Source organism: Neophocaena asiaeorientalis, unplaced genomic scaffold (assembly GCF_003031525.2).
Source record: "Neophocaena asiaeorientalis asiaeorientalis breed wild unplaced genomic scaffold, Neophocaena_asiaeorientalis_V1.1 scaffold29, whole genome shotgun sequence".
Classification (NCBI taxonomy): domain Eukaryota; kingdom Metazoa; phylum Chordata; class Mammalia; order Artiodactyla; family Phocoenidae; genus Neophocaena; species Neophocaena asiaeorientalis.
Genome location: NW_020174423.1, coordinates 1,766,340 through 1,780,822, shown reverse-complemented (window position 1 = coordinate 1,780,822; position 14,483 = coordinate 1,766,340). Strand labels below are relative to the sequence as shown.

Sequence of the window (14,483 nt, the reverse complement as noted above, 5' to 3'; positions counted from 1 at the left end):
TCCATGAAGGAAATAAAAATATAAAAAGGAAATACCAGCTAATTAAAACATCTGCAAGAACAGTAGACTTTGGACCCTGAGGAGGCCTTAGGAGGTGTGGTTAGAAAATCAACAGCAGATGGTTCTAGGGGAGTTGATTCTGAGCTGTTATTGTCAAAGAAATCCTAGGGGAAGAACATTTGCTGTCAGTTAGGCTGGTAAGGTTTCACTCATTCACTTTCTACAAAGAAAAGCCCAAATAAACCACTTGAAGACACCAAGGCAGAACTGCTGTAACCATGCAGTCGTATGGCTTGATTTCATATGCTTTGGGGTCAAATGTAGCTAGCTGGTGCTTCCATCACAACAATGTCCCCCACCTTAAACCAAGGAATTAACTTTCTTTGTGCTCCCAAAGGGCAGACTATTGGTTATAATTTTCCATATGGAGCCGGCGGGGTGGTGGGTGCGGAAATGTAGGGGCCTCTGCTCAAACCACGAAGAGTATCAACTGTCAGGACAGAAACAGTGCTCCAGAAATTTGATCGTTCGGTCTTACATATTAAGAAACTATCACTAATTTGAGGGATGAGGGTAAGGGTAAACTTGACCCCATTTAAGATTGATCAAAATCTGGTTCTATGCTCCAGTATTCGGGTTCCCAGTAAAAGTCTACTCTGATTTGCCAATCCCTCATGTCTACAGGTATAATAAAAGAGAAATCACAGATTCATTTTTTGATTAATTTCCATCATGAGGGTCAGGTCTTGGTTTTCAGGGAGACAGTAGGGGAGGAATGACATAGGTGATGAAAATCCACGGATAGCACAGACACCCAATTTAACCAGCAATTCCAAATCCTCCTCCACTGAATTTTTTTTTTTTCATTAGAGGTGGCAAGTAGCAAGGCTCAGCCCACCTTTTAGGGCTGGATCTAACAACGTGTTAACTCATCAGAAGGCAGGCAGGTGGGTGCAAGAGGAACAATGAGAAGTTGGGGGTTGCTGGCCCTTCTGAAATTGCAGGTTGACCACTCTTGCCTACTCTGTTGGTTTCACTGAGCAGAAACACCACATCAGCACTGTTGGTTTACATTGGGGGCTGCCGGGCAGAATTTTTAGAAAGACCAGTTCACTCTTTGGTCACCGCTGAAAAGCAGCTCACAGATAGAGGACGCCCCTGCGTAAAATGGGTTTGCAGTGACTGTAGGCAGAAAGATGTGATGGAGCAGAAGCTGAGCTCCTAGAGCAGAGGCCCTTCTCATTTGCCTCAAGTTCCAGTTTGAGCTTCTGATATGACTCAGACTCAACCCAACTTGCAACTGCCACCTATTTAGACTTCCTCACACCCAGCCCTTCCCGAAGGCCTTCATGTGGCCTCCCATCTGCCTGCCATCAAGGCTGCACGTGACCTAACCCAAGTCAGACCTCACTTCTCACTACTCTCTAAACCACACACGTCAACATCTGCCCAGGTTTACCCACAGGTTTTGGCATTTATCTGACTTCCCACCATCTTGCCTTTCCTCTGGTCATTCCTTAAACTCCCTTCTCTTCCTGAAAATGTAGCTATTTTTTCAAGGTCCAGCTCTTCCATGAAAGCTTCCCTGTTTCCCCAAACTCAAAGTGATAATTCTCTCCCATGACAGCACTTTGTTTGTCTTTTATGACACTTACCACATTATGCTTTTCATTATATCACAGTAGCTTATGTACCCTATGACTTTAATGTTCTCCAAAATGTGGGTCAGGAACCACCAGTGAGTTTTGAAATCACTTCAGTGAGTCATGACTTCAATTTTAGAAAATGAAATAGAGTCAAACAGAAGATTTTAGAGTGCATCACATGTAAACATATTTCTCACTTTGGTTTATGGTCAAAAAGCTTGAAAATCACTGCCTTACTTAGTAATGTTTTCAGCTTCTATGTACAGAAAGCCTCCATCCAAACGGTTTAAATAACAAAGGATTTATTATTTTCTATAATGAGAAGTCTGGAGGTAGGGGCAGCTCTAGGTTAGTTTATCAGTAACTTATCAACATCAAGGACCCAGATTTTTGTCATCTCTGTAATCCTTCCAGCTAACTACCCTCATGTTTGCAAGATGGCTGCAGGGGTTCCTTGTATCACAACAACATCCAACGGCAGAAAAAAAAGGAGCTTATTCTTCGGCTCTCTTTTTATCAGAAAAAATTTTTTCCCAGAACTCTCCCCAAGCCCCTAGTAGATCTCCTTCCATTTCTCTTCAAAATAAATTGAAATAAAATGAATGATATGCTTAGTCAAGTGTGGCAAGGAAAACCAAAATTAGTTTACATGAGGATAAGAGCACCTTCCCTGAGTATTTGCCTGATCAGAAATATGGGGAAGACTAATGAATCTGAGGTAGGCAAACAAAAGTATCTACCAGCCCCGCACAAGGTACATCGGACAGGGGTAGGACTAGGGTCCCTTTCTCTTCATATTCTCTGCAAGGCTTACCATGTAGTGAGTCTAGATAGTCACCTCATTTTCCAGTGATAAATTAAATCAATCACTTTGCCTCAAAGTATAAATATTCATGGGCTACATAGATCAAATATCTAATTTGAGATACTGGAGGCATTCTGCAGACATGATTTGCCAATATATAACTCACCAGAGGCTAGGATTTTTTGTCTTAATTTTTCTATTGAAATTTTAAGCATGAGGGCTAGACTAGCAGCGTCGTACATTGTAATACCATTTAAATAATAAAACACGTATTTGTCACCGTGCAGATGGCAACTGAAAATTCCACAGATGGAATTGTGGCTCTCCAGAGGAGACAGTAAACTTGTGATGGTGGGTGTAGAGAGACGGCTGTATTGGGGTGGAGAGACATTACATCATCCCAGATATGGGTTTTCTTTGGGAACCTGGCAGGATTACTGCTGAATCACTCAGCTAGGCAAATTATTGGCATGTTAGTTGTACGAAGGTCCCTGTAATTAAGCCCTTGTTCCACCACTCTCCTTGGCATCTTTCTGCTTATGTTGCCATTTAAGGCCAGACTTGAAAATAAGAATACATAAAATAATCCTATCTGCAAGAGTCAGTGGCTTGAAGTATGGAGTCAGTGCTATTTCTCCTCTCTTGCATGCACACGTATGTGTGTACACAAACACACACATCAGAGAAACCACAGGTTCAGAGGACTTTGAACTGCAGAAAGACTTTTGTCTCTGAGATGGTTAGAATCTTTCTCTTTGTTCCTGTTATAAATGCAAGATCTTCCCATCTGACCAGCAGAGAAGACTAGCCTTGTTAAGTGTCTTGCAACTCCTTCAAAAGTACACCTGAAACTAACATGATATTGTAAATCAACTATACTTCAATTAAAGAAAAAAAAAAGAAAGAAAAGAAAAACAGAAGAAGAAAACACAGGGGCCTTTTGTTCTGGAGTAACATGGCAAACTTCTTCTCACCTGCTGGATCACAGGATGCTGAGGGTGTATCTGGTTGGTCTGGAGGCAGTAGACTTGGGTTCTACTCTTGCTTCTGCTACTAACTTGTTACCTGGTTGTAAGGCCGTGTTGGGATTGTGGGTGCTCTCCCTGCTCTGCCAGAGCTTGCTGGAAGTTCCATGTTCAGTTTCAGGGGCCTTGTTTTAAGAAGGTTCTTGGCTGGCAAACTCAGTGGTGTGCTTGCAGCTATAACATGAGATGTCCAGAAACTATGGAGAAACTCTGAAGATATGACAATAGAAATAAGTACCTTTGCACAGGGCTTCTACATACATTATTTGATTTGTTCCCTCTATCAAACTTATAAGGTATTTACACTCATTTTAAAGAGATTCTAGAGATCATAGGTCAGAGAGATTAAGGTTGGTGCCCCAGGCACATTCTTTTCTTTCTTCTTTTTTGGCCACACTGCGCAGCTTGTGGGATCTTAGTTTCCCAACCAGGGATCGAACCGGTGCCCCCTGCAGTGGAAACGTGGAGTCCTAACCACTAGAAGACCAGGAATTCCCTCCCAGGCACATTCTTAACTTGTTGTTTAACAGATGGCTTAGAACTTGGAAAGGAAGTGGCAATTACAGAGGACCACTGGACTGCACCCTCATTTCCTTTCGATAGCATTACCCCATAATAAGAGCTAAGATGTATTGAGTGCTTTCTAGGTGCCCTGCACTATGCTAAGTGTTTCAATGCATTTAAGCTTCACAAAAAATCATGAAGTGGGTGCTCTGATTATTTCAATTTACAGATGAGGAAACTAAGCCTTAGAGAAAGAAGCAATTTTTTTCTGGTTGTGGCTATCCCCTGTTTTTCCTCCTGTTCTTTAAAGGACTCATTCTTCAGGACTCAGATCAAAGGTTCCCAGTGAGGCTTTCCCTGCCCCCTCTCCATCATCTATGGTTGCCCACTGCCAACCTCACGTCCTCTGTCACACGCCCCCTGTTCGTTTCATTCACAGGACATATTAGAATCTGTAGATAGCTTGTTTACTTACTGATGTGCTTCTTTATTTTGTCTCTACTATTCAGATATAAACTTGTGAGGGTAGGGACTCTGTCCTCCTGATTCTCCAATGCTAGTGTCTAGCAGGGTGTCTGGAATATATTAAATACTCAATAAAAATTTGACTGAATGAATGAGTACATGCGTAAATGAATGAGTACAGTCAATCAATGGGATTTGGACATGAGTTTGTCTAATGACAGAGACAAAGCTTTAGCCCCTCTGCCCATGCATTTACTCACTCATCCTTTCAACAAGCATTTATTAAGTTTATCAACAAGTGCCAGGCACTGAGGTAGGTGATAAGAATCAAAAGAGTAAGATAGAGTCTCTGTCCTTGAAAAATCTCACCTATGAGGGGTGGAGGTGGTAGCTTGGAGGAGTGATTAAGTGGGGTTTATAAAAAAGCACAAATAAAAGTATGATGTGATATGGTTTAGAATAAAGTACAAAATGACACAGCAGGAAAGAAAGGGACCTCGGTGCCCCTGCTGGACTCTGAAGACTTCTGCAGAGCAGGTGACTTTGAACCTGACCTTGAAAGAGGACTCTGAACTGTGGAGAACTCATGGTACATCTGGGGACAGCATGGAGCCTGTCTCCTGTCCTGCACTGTTGAGTCACATTTTGATCACAGTGCCCAGTTGTTAGAAGGGCTACTGACCAACTGACCTTTCAGTGGAAATGTCACGGTGGGGAATCCTGCCAGGGGTAGGGGTGGGAGGGCACCAGGAGGTAGGTCTGAGTGGCCTCTCGGTGTCCTCCAACCCTAAGAGTGACATGACAGGGAGCACTGTTTCTCAGGGGAAAGTACCAGCAGTACAGCATGGAAACAGCCATATTCCTGCCCTAAATATAGAGAATTTCCTAACGAGAGAGCTGACTATAACCCAAGTGTATACATTGGCTTGTAGTTTTCAAAACATCTTCTCAAACATGATCTCATTTGATCCTCCAATAGCCTGCTAGATATTCTGAGGCTCAGCAAGACCATTTATTATTCATTTATTTGGTCAACATTTACAGAGGGCCAAGCCCCATCCAGACCCGGGCAGTGCAAGGGGGAAGAATACAGCCTCTGGCCCCAGAGCACTTAAGTGCGAAGATGCAACGAGGGCACAGTGTAAAGTGCCGTGACTCCACTCAGCATGTAGGAAAGAGACTTAGCCCTGGGGACGCATGAGCAGAGTGCTGAAGTGGTGAGTGACAGTGTGGGATCCTGAGTCAGGCAGTCTTGGGTTCAGATCCTTGCTCTGCGCCCCCTTGCTCTGCCACCTTGGGTAATTAAATGAGATCGTTAAAAATAAACGAAATGAAATAACACATGTGTACTAGTTAGGCTGTGGGCTGGCTGCTAAAACAAAGACTTAAAAAGACAGTCACTTATCCAAGGTGGAAAGTGAATTGTCTTCTCTTTCTCGTACACATTCAGCCAGGCTCTGCTCTAGGAAGTCATTCCGTCTCAGGCTCTTTCCACCTAGATGCTCTGCCAGGTCTAGGGGTTTGACCTCATCTACCTGGTCCAAAACGGCTCCTTATCACAGTGCATGCGGTGTTCAGGTGCAGCTTGATACAGGACCTTAAATGGTATCACCAGGACCCCATCCTCTCTCAGCGTGGCTTCCTTGGCTGCAGTCTCACATAAGCTCTCCCATCATGGTTGCAGGAGGATTTGGGCAGCTTCCAACTTCATGTGCTCTTAACGTTCTGTCCAGTGTCTCCTTTCTAAGAGTCGAATCGGTAACCTACACTAATCCCAGTGGTCAAGTGGATGAGAGGAGTTGATTAGCTAAGACTAATTAGGGTTCCCTCACAACGGCATCGCTTAGAGTGGGGGAAGGATGAGTCCCTACATAAAACTCTCCATACTGTTTTACCAGGAGAAGGATGAATGTATGCCAGACGGTTAAAAAGAAAAAAAAAAAAATCCCTCGGGATGCCTTTCTAGTTGCTAAATGGGATGCTGCCTGATTCATGAGTCGTTGAACGAAGGCAATTGAGCTTCAAATTTATTTGGTTGAGAAAAGAAAAAACCTCTATTCCTTCTTTCCATTAATTATATGCTTCTAGAGTACTATAATCCACAGCAATGGTCTTTAAACTTCACCCCAAAAGCCCCAATCTTGATTATGCACCCAACTAGTACATTTATTTCTTTGTAAGTATACATATGTGCTATTCTACTACTCACATATTACTACGGTAGAAACTGCTAGTGGCATCCCGTGTCCATCCTTCCCTGCTTCCTTAGTGTAGCATTTCCTAATGGGCGCGTGACATCCTACAATTTCCCAGGACGCTTTGCAGCTAGATGTGGTCACATGACTAAATTCTAGCCAATGAATTGTCAGAAGTGTGAGGTGCAATTTCCAGGAAGTGTCCTCAATGGGAGGAACATGCAGTTCTTCCCTTCTTTCTCCTTCCTGCTGCCTCGAATGTGAACAGGATAGCTTGACCGTGAGCAACAGCCTTGTACAACGGAGTGGAAGCCACATGTTGAGGATGTGGAAGAACCAGAAAGGACACTTCACCAGTTCTGGGTGCCCCACCGCCAGACTCCATTTGCATGAGAGAGAAATAAACTTCTCTCTTGTTTAAGCCTTTGTTGTTTTCTTCTCTTCTTTTTCTTCTTTTTTTTTGTTTTATAAATTTATTTATTTTATTTATTTATTTTTGGCTGTGTTGGGTCTTTGTTGCTGCGTGCGGGCTTTCTCTAGTTGCGGTGAGCGCTGCAGTGAGTGGGCTTCTTGTTGCGGTGGCTTCTCTTGTTGCAGAGCGCGTGCTCCAGGCGTGTGGGCTTCAGTAGTTGTGGCTCACAGGATCTAGAGCGCAGGCTCAGTAGTTGTGGCGCACGGGCTTAGCTGCTCCGCGGCATGTGGGATCTTCCCGGACCAGGGCTCGAATCCGTGTCCCCTGCATTGGCAGGCGGATTCTCAACCACTGTGCCACCAGGGAAGCCCCTTCTCTTCTTTCTTAATCTCAGTCAAATCTGATCCTATGTGATAAAATTTGATACGTTATAATACATGTACCAAAATACATATAACAAGAAGAGATAACTGTAAATGGAGGTTCTAATATTTCTTGTACCCCACCGGATGGAGGTTCACATACCCCTGGGGTGCATACCTTCCCCCCTTCATTTTAGAGCCCTCTGGTCTCCTTGGCCCTGGCCCTGTGGTGCCCCGTGGGGTTAGCTGCATTTGTGAGGCTGTTTGCCTCCTGTCTCTGAATGCACTTTGCTCTTTGAGGCAGTGACCCTGAAGCGAGGCCTCTGAATCGCCTAGCCCAGCTGCGGCAGAGTCCCTCCCTGGCCCTGCCTTTGCTGCCTGCTGACTCTGTGTCTGTTTCTATCATCCAGATTTTGCTTTTGCAATGGGGAAAGCAGACCAGAAAATGTGACGGAATCGATAAGATGAGATATGATCTGAACCCAAAGAAGTAGGCAATCCATAATTGTCAGGGGAAAAGACCTACCTCTCTAGCCTTGCTGTTGCAGCCCAGAACTTGAGCTAATTGGCCTGGTTCTGTAGGGAAGGAGAGGGGGAAGGGAAGAGGCAAAGAGCTTTGTCATTCTAGAGCTTTCTCCGAGGCCACGGTTTTCTCTTCCCAGGAAGGCGACAACCGTGGGCCCACGCCCACTTCACCACATCAGACATGGTCAGAGTGGACCCAATTCTAAGACATTGAGGCTGGGCTGGGGAAAGCTGACCCTGCCCGGTCTCTTTAGGATCTGGGTGAGTCCATTCTCCCTCTCTTCACCCCCTTGAGGCATCAGTGCCCTGATGGTACCACAGCTTCAAAATTCCCTGACTCATGCCATCCTCGGATTTTAAAAGAGCTTATTCAAGTGGTGTAGGCGGCATGCTCCACCCTCCACTCAGCTCAGGAGTTCAGTACAGCACTCGTGTGTGTGTGTGTGTGTGTGTGCGCGCACACACACACACACACACACACACGCGCGCGCCCACGCATGTGGGACAGAGGGACCAGAGAAGGAAGGGGCTGGAGTGGGGGAGAGGGGCTCCTGAAACCAGAAGGAAAAGTTCTTGAGGGAAACTTGTGCTGCTCTCATTATGAAAGCAATGAATTGGTACCCCAAAGAGCGGCTGGCCCTTACCCCCTAAGTGGGCAGGTCAGAACCGGAAAGTGCTGCGTAGGTTTGCTCAGGAAAAGCAAACATGCTGGGGAGGAAAGCATCTTCTCTCTCCATCACAGTCTGAGCCGGCTGTTCTCCTACACTTCTAGGGAGCGAGGCTATCATGTGACTCGCTGGTAACCATGGCAACGAACCTTGTTCCGCGAAGTGGCGAAGTGTACGGAGAGAAATCCCACAGAAAGAGATCTGTCTCTTTCTGGATGTTGTCCTGTACCCAAGGGCAGCTCGACTCCAGCACAGTTTGTTCTCCGTCACTGCTGCGGCAATTGTTTGAGGAAATGACAGTGATTTGCTCTCTTCTGAGCTGGAGACCTTGGGTTTTTTTGGTTCTCCTCCTGATTCTTGCATCCCCTACTTTGGAACAGTCTCTGAAGACGAAAGACAAAAATAGCTCTCTCCGAAGGAGAGGGTGCTAATGCATGCTGTGCTTTCAGAGATGGGCTTCTCTTTGTGCTTTCAGAGATGGGCTTCTCCAGTAAGTGAAGCCTGGGGGCAAGCTCTGCTTTCTTGCCCGGCCACAGAGAAAGCACTAGTGAAGCTGGGGGAGTGAACGCAGTGCTCTCTGCCAGGAGAGGCTGGAGGAGTGGTCTGTACTGAGGAAACTTAAACAGCAGTGAGTGGGGTGCAGCCAACCTGACCGTGGGCACTCACCACTCCCCTGCTCGCAGGCTTACCGGGAGGAAGCGGCTCTGATATTCTCTGTTGCAAACGAAGGACAAAATTATAATTTGGGGAAACGCACATTGTTAAATGATGCAGCCGAAAGACGGCTACAGAGTGATGGGCACACACAAGGTGCCCCCTCTGAGCTGCAGCTTCCATCTGCCTTTAGGAGACCAGATAGCGGGCGTTGCCTTTTCAGTGGGATGCCATCACGTTTATTGCCTCAGTGACCTTGAACGAGCCACTGAGACTCTTTGGCTGTCAGTTTCTCCATCTTTAAAAGAGGCAGAGTAATATTTCTGTAGCCTTTCTCACTGGGTTTTTGTAACAATCCCATTTGATAATCTAAGGGAAAGGAGTTTAAAACTATAAATCTCTGTGTGGTACCATTATCCTTCTTCTCAGTTACAGAAATATCCATTCTTAAAGGATTCTGAAAGTTGGAATGAGTAAGTAATTAGGTCAAAAAACTATGATAGTGCAAAGCCATAGCTGTTACCAAGATAGTGTTTTTAGCTAATGTTTAATGAATGCAAAGCAAATCGCACACTGCATGTAATCCTAACAACACCCCCGTTAGTATGACAGTTTCCATTTTACGGATGAGGCCCAAATTCACATAGCTGGTGATTCATGTCCTGGCCAGTCTGATTCCCAAGTCTAGGGTCTTAACTGCTGCTGGGGCCTTGTGCTGGGGGAAATTCACTGCAACATTTCCACGCTGCTGGAGTTGTCAGCAGGTGGCTTCCTGTCAGTTCAGAGCAGCATGGGGGTGTGTATGCGTTTATAAAGAGGGGGCTGTCTTCCTTCCCCATCTGGGCGGTACCCACTCATCCCATGAAGACATGACCATCTCTTAGCTCCTCATGGAAAACTCCAGTAGCTAAAAGCTGGACTGCCTGGGTTCCCCCTCCTGGTACTGTCGAACTGTCAGGCCTTGCCCTGTTTGCTCTTCCAGAGTCATTCTTGACTTTTCTCACCCTGCTCATGGCCTGAAGGCCCACCCCTCTGGACCACGTGGTTGCGGTTGCCTTTGGCCACTGGGGAGCCCTGGCAGGAGAAGAGTGAGGCCAGGGAGTTTGTTCTTCCAGCTCCCTCCCTCCCGGGTGGCTGCCGCTGGCGGCTCCTCTCATCCCTTCAGGAGGGATAAGGACTCCAGCTGTCACCAGCCCCAGGGACTACACTATTCCTTGCAGGGTTCCTTAAACCCTGCTCAAACTTTTATAAGATCCCTTTATTAAACATTCCTCAGTTCCCCAGCTTGGGTGAGCTAATCTGTCCCCTTCTGGGCCCCTGCCTGACACAGTAAAACAATTTCTCCCTCCTAGGACTATTATGGGAATGAAAGGAGCCCGTGAATGTAAGTGAGCGAGCTGTGTGCTCCGTAGGGGTCAGCAGGTGAAAGTGGGACGATGCCTCCCCCAGTGCCTCTGCGGGCATCAGCCTCTCCAGGGGAGAGAGTGGCCAGCAACCTCGCCGACTGCCGGCAGCCTGGCTTGTCCAGGAGCCCAGACTCCACTCTTCCTCGGGCGTTGGCTGGTTTGCAGTAGGAAAACAGCGCACACGGAATAAATAGAAGTCGATGATTTATACGATGTGAAAAAGAAAACAAGAACATTAAGCTCATTGAAGGTGAAAATGAAAAATCAAATAAGCGCATACAGCAGTTATTCACTTATCCTAAAAATATTTATTGAGCACCTGCCGTATGCAAAAGATGTAGCAATGAATAATACAGACCTGGCCCCATTTTCTCACAGAGCTTGCGCTCCAGTAGGGGAGACATACAGCTAAATAAAGGATACTGAGAAATCTTTTCCCATTTAATTAAAATTGTGGGGAATTCCCTGGTGGTCCAATGGTTAGGGCCCCGTGCTTCCACTTCAGGGGGCACGGGTTCGATCCCTGGTTGGGGAACTAAGATCCTGCATGCTGCACGGCACAGCCAAAAAAAAAAAAAAAAAATGGTGTTGCAGAAGTTGGAATGGTGGTGAGGGAAGTGACTGTCAGTTCAGTACTTACTATGTGCCAGGTACTGGGTAAGGCATTTCATTTGTATCATCTCATTTAATTCCACAACATAGGGTAGAGTCATCCTTTTTCTGCGATGAGGAAGCTGAAACCCAGAGAGTTTATCTGATTTACCAAGGTCAAGGACCATTCAAAAAACATTTATAGAGCACCTGCCTTGCTCTGTCCCTGCTTTTCAAGAATTTACATGTAGTAGGAGAGATAGGTATGCAAACAGATATTTATCAAACGCTTGGTTATGTGTGGTGATAGTGATGTGTTCGGGGCATAAAGGGAGCGCTGGGGGGGGTCGGGGGGATTCTTAGCCTCACGTGAGATGTCAGGAAAGACTTAGGGAAGGGAAGGTCTCAACTGAGTTCTAGAGTTGATAATAGCCAAGTTGGAAGTAAGAGAGAGCAGGGGTCTCTTGGACAGAAGGGGTTCCATAAACAAAAACAGGCTGCAGAGCAGGGAGTGTGGACGGGGAGCTGTAGGCAAGGGCAAGGCTCTGGCGGAATCTTATTTTATAGCAAGAAATGTGGACTGAAAATTCTATACCTTACCTTCCAGGTAAAGAGTTCAAACAGAGGAGTAACATGGTCAGTTTTGGGTTTTAGATACATCACTCTGGCTGTTATGTGGAGGACAAATTTGAGGTGGACAAGAATGGGAGCAGAGAGAGAGACTTTTCAAGAAGCTTAATTGTCATCAAGGCAAGAGATAGTAAGACCCCAAGGGAGGTCAGAGGTCCAAGTGGTGGAGAGGAGGCAACTGTTTGGAGAACTACTTTAAAAGGTAGTGTCAGGGACTTCCCTGGTGATGCAGTGGTTAAAAATACACCTGCCAATGAAGGGGACATGGGTTCGATCCCTGGTCTGGGAAGATCCCACATGCTGTGGAGCAACTAAGCCCGTGCGCCACAACTACTGAGCCTATGCTCTAGGGCCTGAAGGCCACAACTACTGAGACCACGTGCCACAACTACTGAAGCCTGCACGCCTAGAGCCTGTGCTCCGCAACAAGAGAAACCACCACAATGAGAAGCCCGTGTGCCACAACTACTGAGCCTGTGCTCTAGAGCCCACAAGCCACAACTACTGAGCCCATGTGCCACAACTACTGAAGCCCGTGTGCCTAGAGCCCATGCTCCGCAACAAGAGAAGTCACAGCAATGAGAAGCCCGCGCACCACAACGAAGAGTAGCCCCCGCTCGCCGCAACTAGAGAAAGCCCACGTGCAGCAACAAAGACCCAACGCAGCCAAAAGTAAATAAATAAGTAAATTTATTTAAAAAAATAAAAAAGATAACAGGGTTCCATAACTTCTAAGCCACCATTCCACACAAATCAGGTGCTGGGTAAGCATTGTATGGAAATTAAAAAATAATAATAATAAAGGTAGTGTCAGAATGTAATGATTGGACTGGCTTTGTGATGAGAGGGAGAGAGAGAGAAGCTTCTTCCCAGTCTAGGTGGTAGATGGATGGATGTCAGGGTTACCAATTGAAATGGAGAATGTAGAAGAAAAAACAGATTTGGGAGGCAGAGGCATGATGGCTATTGTCTGGACCCGTTGCACCTCTTGTCCCATGTTATTGCTATAACAGACCCAAGAAGTAGAGCCATGACCTAAGCTGGCCGTGTCAAGTTCACTCCTGGAAACTTGAATCTATGCAGTGACCTGGTTCTCGCCTCCAAACACTGGGTTGTTCAGTGATTGCTTTGACTCTAGGAACTACCTTGCAATCCTTCCGACTACTCTCTTCTATGCATAGGCTAGTCAGCATCAGTCCCTGTTGCTTACAACCAAAGAGCACTAATGAGAGATGAATTCAGCTCTGGACATGGTGGGTTTCAGGCCCATGTGACAGCCGCCACGGGAAGGCCAGCACCTCCAGGAAATACGAATCAGAGGGGAAAGGTCTGGGCTGGAGTTATCCAAATACGAATCGTGGTTGAAACTAAGAATGAATCAGACCACTGAGAGAGGGGTGTGTGTGAGAATATGGGTGGGCAGAGGGCGGCACTCAGGACAACAAGAAGTAAAGGCCAGGAGAGGAAGAAACAGGAACTTAAATGTTCAGAGAGAGCCCAGAAGAACCAGGAGAGCGTGATTTCATAGAGACCAAAGGAATAAGAGTTTAAAGAATGAATAATTGAAGGTTTCGCATATAGGCAAGGGGCCAAAGTAAACAAGGGGCTGAACTTCGACTTGACAAGTAGCTTGTTGATGATCCAGGGGGTAGCATCCCTGGAGGGAGGAGTAGGACGGAAGCCAGACTGTGCGAGGATGCAGAGCATATGGGACGTTAGGAAGAAGAGGTAGTGCTCTGGAGAGTTTTAAATGAGAGGCTAGATCGGAGAAACTAGATTAAAAAAAAAAAAAAAATGGTGTTGCAGAAGTTGGAATGGTGGTGAGGGAAGTGACTGTCAGTTCAGTACTTACTATGTGCCAGGTACTGGGTAAGGCATTTCATTTGTATCATCTCATTTAATTCCACAACATAGGGTAGAGTCATCCTTTTTCTGCGATGAGGAAGCTGAAACCCAGAGAGTTTATCTGATTTACCAAGGTCAAGGACCATTCAAAAAACATTTATAGAGCACCTGCCTTGCTCTGTCCCTGCTTTTCAAGAATTTACATGTAGTAGGAGAGATAGGTATGCAAACAGATATTTATCAAACGCTTGGTTATGTGTGGTGATAGTGATGTGTTCGGGGCATAAAGGGAGCGCTGGGGGGGGTCGGGGGGATTCTTAGCCTCACGTGAGATGTCAGGAAAGACTTAGGGAAGGGAAGGTCTCAACTGAGTTCTAGAGTTGATAATAGCCAAGTTGGAAGTAAGAGAGAGCAGGGGTCTCTTGGACAGAAGGGGTTCCATAAACAAAAACAGGCTGCAGAGCAGGGAGTGTGGACGGGGAGCTGTAGGCAAGGGCAAGGCTCTGGCGGAATCTTATTTTATAGCAAGAAATGTGGACTGAAAATTCTATACCTTACCTTCCAGGTAAAGAGTTCAAACAGAGGAGTAACATGGTCAGTTTTGGGTTTTAGATACATCACTCTGGCTGTTATGTGGAGGACAAATTTGAGGTGGACAAGAATGGGAGCAGAGAGAGAGACTTTTCAAGAAGCTTAATTGTCATCAAGGCAAGAGATAGTAAGACCCCAAGGGAGGTCAGAGGTCCAAGT

The 14,483-nt window shown here is 46.0% G+C and overlaps 1 long non-coding RNA gene across 1 annotated transcript; it reads right to left on the bottom strand.

Annotated features, from left to right (window-relative positions):
* Window positions 1-7,340: 7,340 nt before the first annotated feature.
* LOC112407342 (uncharacterized) lies at window positions 7,341-9,487 on the bottom strand. The gene is made up of 3 exons (XR_003004727.1): window positions 8,757-9,487; window positions 7,941-7,990; window positions 7,341-7,458 (listed from the first exon to the last, which is right to left on the bottom strand). It is a non-coding gene; the product is annotated as an uncharacterized LOC112407342 (long non-coding RNA).
* Between the last annotated feature and the right edge of the window lie 4,996 nt (window positions 9,488-14,483).